Here is an 8,430-nt window from a genome sequence, read left to right as displayed (position 1 = left end):
CCCCCAAAGCCCAGCCCTGACTGCTCAGCCCCCGTGCCCCCCAGCCCTCATTCCCTCAGTCTCCTAGGGCCCAGTGCTGACCAGTGCCGTACCAAGACTTCTGGCAGCCCTGGGCAAACTTTTAGTATCAGCCCCACCTTCACTGGAGAGAATGATAATAATAATAATAATGGGACAATGGGGGAAATGTGACCATTTTTGGGCCCCCTTTCTGTTTGGGCACTGGGCGGCCGCCCAGTTCACCCATGCCTGTATCCGGGTCTGGCCCTGACCTTATCCACACATCCCCCTCCTCCAGCTCTGACCACCCGCCAGCCTCCCTGGAGACCAGCCTTGACCCCTGGATATCCAGCAGACACCTTCGTGCCCAGCCTCGGACACCCCCCATCACAGCCCCCCACCACCCAGCCCTGACCCCTCTGGCAAAACATCCCGCACCCGACGTCCGCTCCAGATGCCCCCCAGCCAGCTCTGAGCTCGGTCCAGACGCCTTCCCACGTCTGCCCCGTTGGTCCCTGCAGCCGGCGGGGGAGTTGTGGCTGGGCTGTGTCCCTCTGCCTCCCCGATGCCACCTGCGGTTGTGTGGATGGGATGCAGGAGGCCCCGCTGGGCTGGGATCTCCGGGCCAGTCCAGGGCTCCAGCCATGGGGCAGCTCTTGACCATTGTGATGGAAATGAGCAAGGCAGAGTGGAAAAGGGCACGTATCCCATCCACGATCCCCATCCTGGAGCGCCACCCAGCGGGGTGCTCACTTGGGCCTGCCTTTCTGGTCTCGAGAGTCCCCCTTGAAGCCAGCTCAGGCTTGGCTTGTCGGGCAAGAGGGGAGCCTGAGCTCCTTCCTGCTCTGAGACGGTATCCGTGAGGTCCTTCACCTTCCCTGGTGCTGTGCGGCCCTGATGCGAGGAGCTGGCATCCAGTGCTCCTCCGGAGAGATGGACTTCACCCCCTCTCAGGGTGATGCAGTGCAAGCCACAGCACTGAGCAGCACAGCCAAGAGCCTCTTCCGTAAAGGGGCAACTGCCACTCAGCTAGAGGTCCTCCATCTCCTCCTAGGGATTAAAAGCAGTCCCTCTGTCCCCGATCCAGCCTGTGCAGCCCTGAGCACCCTCAAAAACACTTGAGACTGCTGAGGCTAAAGGTCTTCCATAGCCAGCCTGGGCACGTAACCCCTCCTTTTCCATGCAGAGGCCAAGGAGCTAACCAGAGTCATACGATATTATAACAACAAGGCAAACACAGTTAACAGAAAGGCTGCAATAAAGCACGTGGTCCAGCACGTGGTCCAGCAAGGCAAAGAAAAAGTATTGGCGAGCAAGGCTGAAATGGGTGCTTATCTCGCCCACAGCAGCGCTCAAAGGGATGTGATCCCATCCCTGGTGCTGCTAGCAGGGAGGCGGTGGGGAGCAGGTTCATGAAACAGTTGCAGAGCTGGCATTTGGAAATAAATTGAAGGGGGCAGGGCTTAAATCCAATAATTTTGCCTGGGAGCCACCGCTTCCACACCCCAAGGGACCAGCTCAGGTCTGACTTCCCGCTCTATGCTGGGCCCTGGCTACCCCTGTTTGAGCTGGGCTCCCTACTGGAGACAGGTGCCTGGATGCTGCTAACCCCAGCCTGGGGCAGGGAGCCTGGAAGGACTGAGAAATCCCCAGTCTACATGGCAGTGGTGCCCAGAGCCAGGATCTGGAGGCACTGAGGACCCTGACCCCAGCAGCCACAGAGCCAGCAGCCTGCTATGAAGTGGACAGCCCAGCACACATGCTTCTGTTGGGACCCAGCCTGCCTCACTATTGCAAACAGCACACCTCCATAAAGCCATGTAGTTGCAGTGAGCATGCATTTTCTCAGGGAAGAACTGCTTCACTGGCAAACTCCTCACCTGTTCTAGCCACCCATCTCACTCCTCCTTCCAAGTCCCATGTATACGAGGAGTTGCAGCTACCTGGGGACAGGTAGCATTTCCACTCATGCAACAAGAGCGGGGCGTAGACCCAGGTAATAGTCATGGTCTTGCTCTCTCCAAGGTACCTTCCCCTGAGGGCAGAGCCAAGTCTTGCAGTAAGCAGGAGAGCAGGGATTACCCAGGTGATCTGAACTGAGGAGTCAATCCGCCTCTTCAAAAGGGACTTGATTTGGATCACTCACAAAACGTGCACACTTAGAGGCAGAATCTGCACTTGTGTGCACACCAGCAGGTACCTGCCCATGGAAAGCCTGGCCTTCACATGTCTTCCTTCCTCACTGACAAGGAAAAATATGCCTTGCAACCATGTTTTATGGGCATTAGCTGGAGCAACTACATGTAACGCGTGGGCAGAGTTAAGGAGGTTGGTTTATGCTATTTGCCTTTATAAAAAAGATTGAATTAAATTTAAAACTAATATCGTCTAAAGTGGCCAATGAGGATCTTTCCACGATTTGAAAGCTTCAAAAGGGGACACTTGCAAAGCAGACAGTACCATAGGGAAATACTGCTTTATAAAGGAGTTTGGGGGTTTTTTGTAATATTTTTTCTGCCCAATATATGCACCTAAAAATAACCCCAGTTTAGCTGTCAGTACCTGATTACACCAACAGATCGGGTATTTGGAAGTCTAAATAAACTAAATTGTACATCAGGACAATTGTTTGCACCTGCAAAATTGCAAGCACCAGGAGCAAAGGCAAAAAAATAATTGCATTTGTTCCTTTCAGAAACTATTGACACTGGAGGCAGAATCTACTGCATATTTCCCTCTCTTCTGGGATTTTTGCTGAATGTGGCAGGTTTGGATGGTTCAAAATGGCTCATATGAGCCACCAGGTTCTGGATCATTTGGGGGCTGTGGAGCAAAATTCTCAGGGAAATCAGGGGCCTTTGTTTATACAGCAGCTTTATTAACACTCTTAATGAAAGCTACGTCTATGTTAATGAGCTTGGCTCAGGCAATATACGGAGCTGGTTGGGAATCTGATTAACAATAAAGGTGGTAGAGAGAAGGAACAAGGTGGGGTGTGGTGATGCCTTGCTAGAAGGCATCGCCCCCACTCTGCAGCGGGGAGACAGGCTGCCAGGAATGCAGGGAAGCACAGATATTTTTGCAAGCATCATGTCTCTGAGTCCCAAACTGCCCATTTACCTGCCTGTCAGATGCCCAGCTCCAGGGGCGCCAACTGGGACCTCTTACTGCTCTGCGGCTACCGATGCATCGCAATCAGGAAGGCTTTACAAGGGAAGTGCTCTACTAACACTGGTGGTTTCAGAACGGGCTTTTGGTTTGGGTGTCTACACCACGTCTCCAGGCCAAGGCTCCCACCTGGGCTCTGCTCATGCACTCTCAGTCATCCATGCTAATCCTAGACATACAGCCAAGTCGCTCCAAGGGTGGAGACTCAGGCATGCCCGAGACTGGAGGTTCAGGGGTAGCTTCAGAGGGCACCTGCAGAGCAGACTCACCTCTGCATTTCCAGGCTCTATGGGTGCATGTGCACGCACATGTGTAAACAGGTAGGACATATGCCTTCCCTGAGGTTTCTGGAGCTCAATTTTGAGCAGTGCTTTGTGCCCCAAAAGACCCATTAAGCTTAGAGGGTCACTAAATAGAGGGACCGTTATATGCTTAGGGGCTCAAGTGGTCTCACAGTCCAGTCCTCATACATCATAAGCCTTGGCCTGTGTCCCCAAATGGTCTCAGCCACTTTCTGATCTCAGGTGTGTAACCACTGACATGTAGCCAGGCCTGTAACTAGTGACACACCAGTGTGGAAAGGGACCACCTGTGTGACCTGGTCTAATCTCTCACACGTCCCATAACTTCATTCTCAAGATGATCCAAACTCATTTTAGAAATAATCAGGTTCCCTCCCTGACTGCTACTGTTGGCAGGCTGCTCCGGACCCTCACCATCTCCGAGAGCACCCAACCACTTTCCGCTCCCTTCCTCAACTTCATCAGGGCCAGTTCATGCCCATCTGTTCTTGCACCAGGGCTGCCTTTTTGGCTGAATTCCTCACTCCCTGGTGTTTATCCTGTGAATGTGTTCATAGACAGCCCCTCTATCCCTTCTCAGCCTTCAGTCTTCAAAGAATAAACACATTTTGCCTTTCTCAGGGGTGCTGGCTGCAGCTTGGGCTGTGCCAATGCTCCTGCTGGGACTAAAGCCCAGAGGTTCCTGGCTGGGGGGTCTTGTCTCTGCAATCAGGGTCAGACTCATCATCACATTTGGAGTCAGGAAGGAATTTCCCCCATGGTCAGACTGCAGAGTGTTGGATTAGATGGCCTCCAGAGGTTGCTTCCAGCCTGACTTCTCTATGAAACAAGCTGATTCTTGGTTTGAGCTCATCCTTTTCTGGATGGAGGTGACGCGTCCAGACTAATGGCTTTTCAAACCAACGGCATCCATTTAGTGGCAGCCATAATAGCCCAGCACATATGATGATGTGTCCGTCTAGCGGCTGTCTTCTTGGGCTATAACAGCCTTCTACTTAGAACGAATTCTTTCTCCTTTCCTGCCACTAGCTGGGGATTGAGGTTTTGGCTAGGTCAGTGGTTCCCAAACTCGGATTGTGCACCACCAATTTAACCAATACAACCTTAAGTCCCACCAGTAAATGTTTCAGTTCAAACTTCAGTACCACCAGCAAATTTTTGTCATCTAAAATAATTATAATAAATCTGTTCACGCATACCACCGACAGGTTGTCTGCGTACCACTGGTGGTACCCACACCACGGATTGAGAGGGGTAATCAGCTACCAGATTTGGTCCTCATCAACACCCTTGTTGTACAGACACATGAGCACAGCCACAACTTGCTGCGAAGGCTCAGCCCCTGAACCACAGGTGCCATTCCCACGTGGCATCTTCTATTTGCATTTTGATAAGCACGTGTGACCTAGTAATTGCTTGAGTGATTAACACTTGCCACCATCTCATTAGCAACAGTTCTCTGACCTATGCCCTAGAAATGTAAGGCTTCATTTATAGACCTGCTAGACCTATGCAACGATATAGCAGCAGCACATTGGGTGAAAAAACCCATTGAGAGATGCAGAGGTCTCAAAGCATTTTGCAGGCCAAATGCAACAAGGCTCATTAAACCTAGGAGGCAGGCCACCATTCTGGTTAGCACAGTGAGGAAACAGAAGCAGAGCGGGTAAGCGCCCGGCACTGAAGCAAAGCAGAGCAGAGACAAATGCAGAACTGGAGACCAAGCACTCTACTTCCTGCCTTTTCACCACAAGCCCTTCTCTTGCCTTGAGCATCAGTGCAAGGGCTCCCAGTCCATGTGGGACTACGGAGCATGGAGCCACGTTGTAAATGATTATTTTGACCAACTCAGTATGTAATGCTGGATTTTTAAATCGCTCCAAGGGCCGGATCATCCACCTGCAGTATAAATCATCAGAGTGCCAACAAAACTACAGTCATTTGCACCAAGGGGAAGTCTGGCTTGAACCTTTCAGTCTGAATCTGTTGCCCTGCCTGGGACTTGCTAGGATTTCTGTACGGCTGCAACTTTTCCTGAGCCTGGCATGGAAACACAGGTTTCAATGCAGTCAGAGATGCTGTAAGGGTACCAATGATGCCATCATGGGAACAAAGTCTTCTGCTCCCCAGGACGGACCTTATTCCCTGCAAAACAGCTGATTGCCCACACGCATGGTCCACAAAGCTCGCACTTTTAAATACGAGTATCATTTTGTGCTGTTGCATTCTTCTAGACTTTCTGTGCATTTCCTGGAAAGGATGCGACGGACTGTGATAAGATGGATTTCCCCTCCAGTTGCCATGGCAACGCCCAGTGACTGATTTCCTATGTTGCCAAGCGAATGTGGTGTGTGATCTCGGCCTTTGCACAAGACAAAACAGTCAGCAATTGAACGAGAGAGAGAGAAACCTAAAACTTCTTTCCTTAGACCCATACGTTCTCATGGTAAATCCGTCCCCATCCCAGGCAGCGGGCCTCCTTTTTCGGCAGTGCTGAATGTGAAGAGAGGGATCAGGCAGCACATCCCCTTTGCCAAGCGCGCTGGAAAAAAAAATGACAGGGCAATTACACAGATGTCATTCCCTGTGGTGACTGCGATTCCAGCAGGCTGCGAGCTCTGAGCATCCATTTTATTTATAGCAACACCGCCTCTCTGGCAATTTTCACTTTCATCCGATCGTGCCGGGTTTCATTTTAATTACAGCCAAAAAGATTCACAAGTCTTCATTCTGCGTGCCTGCATATTGCTGTCTGGCATCTCGCACATCCACCTGGGGCTCATCTGTTAGCCTGAAGACCTATGCTAGTAATGGCTAACTTCAGCTGAAGAGGCACCTGTATTAAACAGTCCAAAAGAGGATCAGTATCCTATTCCCACGGTCGCTGTACTGTGCAAAGCCCTGGATTTGCTACCCCACTTCATAGGTAAAGCAAGACAGCCAGTGGCCAACATCAAGGCAGAAAGGGCTCATGATCATAATATCATAGGAGGGCTGGTTTGAAATTGCCGGGTGTGAGACTTTCACATCTACTTTCTCAGAGCTGCAATCAGAATTACGGCACGCCAACACCCTAACTGAAAACCAAGGGAGTTATTAGAGTCTCATCAATGGGTCACCCAAGCCATTAGAAAAAAACCCTCAAGCTGTGAATTCACAAATAATTTAAACTTGTTTTTTTCTTTTGCCACTTCCCATTTCCTTTCCTTCTTTATAACCCAATGTGCTGAGAGAGAGAGAAAAAAACCCCACTCACAAACAAACCTGCAGGAAGCAAGAAGAGTGCGTGACATAGGATTTATGTAATTTTTCTTCTTCTAACATGCAAATAAAAGTTTTTGCCCTGGCCCAAGATCATACATGCTTCTGGTTCAGTCATCTCGCTTTCGAGAGGCTAACAGCTGACCCTTTTTGGTTGCTTTCAGTAATATGTAACGGTGACAGACGTGTGTTCTTCACGTGCTTATTGTCAAATAGCTAAAAAAAAAATTAAAATAAATGCAGATGCTCCTAAAGGCACTAGCTGAGGTGGGAAAAAAATAGTGTTTGAAAGAGTTGGCTGAAATTTTTCAAACATCACTGAAATGTCAACTTAAAAAGAAAAGACTTTGAGACATTTTTTAAATCTGCTCTCCAGCTAACTGAAGTTGTTCCTGTTTTCATTTTGAAAAGAAAAGGGAGAAATAGCATTCCCAGGATTCCCAGTAGCTGCCTCTTAATTTTACTCATTTTCTTTTGAGCTATTTGGGGGTCGGACTTGATGATCTGCTCAGGTCCCTTCTGACCCTAGAAATTAGAAACTATTTGTTGGTTTTTTTAGGGTATATATACAGATCAAGGTTTTTTTCCCCCATTAAACAGAGTGAGGGGTTTGCTTGTTTTTGCATTAGAATAATCAAGTCCAGGGTCGCCTAATTTTGTGAATTTTTCTATGGAACGATGATGTCCAATTCAAGAGCCTGGCTGTTTGATTAGCAGAGTAGACATGCTTTTTTGCTGTTCTGGTTATTTGTTAAATAACTGTTTCATTCAAACTCCCGACTGCCTCTTGGGAGGAAAGCATTCTTTTGGTAAATAGTTGAACACAGGTAAAGGCTGGAAAGAGCCTAGGGCTCTCTAATAAAAAAAAAAGATTGAGACAAGTTAAAAACAAAGCGTGATACATTTATCAGGGTGATGGGACGTGTATGCATGCCATAGTAAGGACAGGAGCTAGTGCCCCAAGTGCTCCCTCTAGTCCCATCTCCTCTGTTCCCAGGACTGGATAATCCCCTTATACTGAAGGAATAAAACACTTTGCAGGATCTCTTCATAAAATCATGAATCGGCCAAAACAAAAATCCAGTAGAAATACCACCCCTTCCCCTCTGCTTTCCTGGTGAAGCAGTAATATTTCCAACAGTGAGCTATGTGGTAGTATCATCGTGCCCCTTTTATAAATCCAGGGTGCATCCACACCTTGACTACTGTGCCCACCCCTCAAAAAGCATACAGAAGAAGGGCAACAAGGATGGTGAGTGGCATGGACAGACTTCCATATGAGGAGAGAGGCCAGGCCTATTCAGTTTAAAGAAGAGATGCTTGAGGTTGGGGACATGATAAGGGTCTGCAAAATACTAAGTGGGGAAAATAAATCAATAGGAATTTATTATTTGCTATCTCCTACAAGAACTAGGGGTCACAAAATGAAATGAGTAGGTTGTAAGTTTAAGCTTACAAAAGGAAGCCCTTTTTCACCCAGGGTGGGACTCACGGCCACCAGATGCAGTGGAAGCCGGCAGCTTAATCAGGTTCAAAAAGGGACTGGACACGTTTTTGGAGGAAAGGAGAATTAGCAGCTATTGAGCATGGGAGTTAGGGATACAGCCTCTGAAGTAGATCTTCCTAGACCACAAATGCTGGAGGCTGCAAGTGAGAGAGGAACAGGGAGAAAAACCCTGGTTGACCCAGTCTGCTCTTC

The sequence above is a fragment of the Crocodylus porosus genome, unplaced genomic scaffold (assembly GCF_001723895.1).
Source record: "Crocodylus porosus isolate Cpor-Errol unplaced genomic scaffold, CroPor_comp1, whole genome shotgun sequence".
NCBI classification, from domain to species: domain Eukaryota; kingdom Metazoa; phylum Chordata; order Crocodylia; family Crocodylidae; genus Crocodylus; species Crocodylus porosus.
This window is presented reverse-complemented; position numbering follows the sequence as displayed.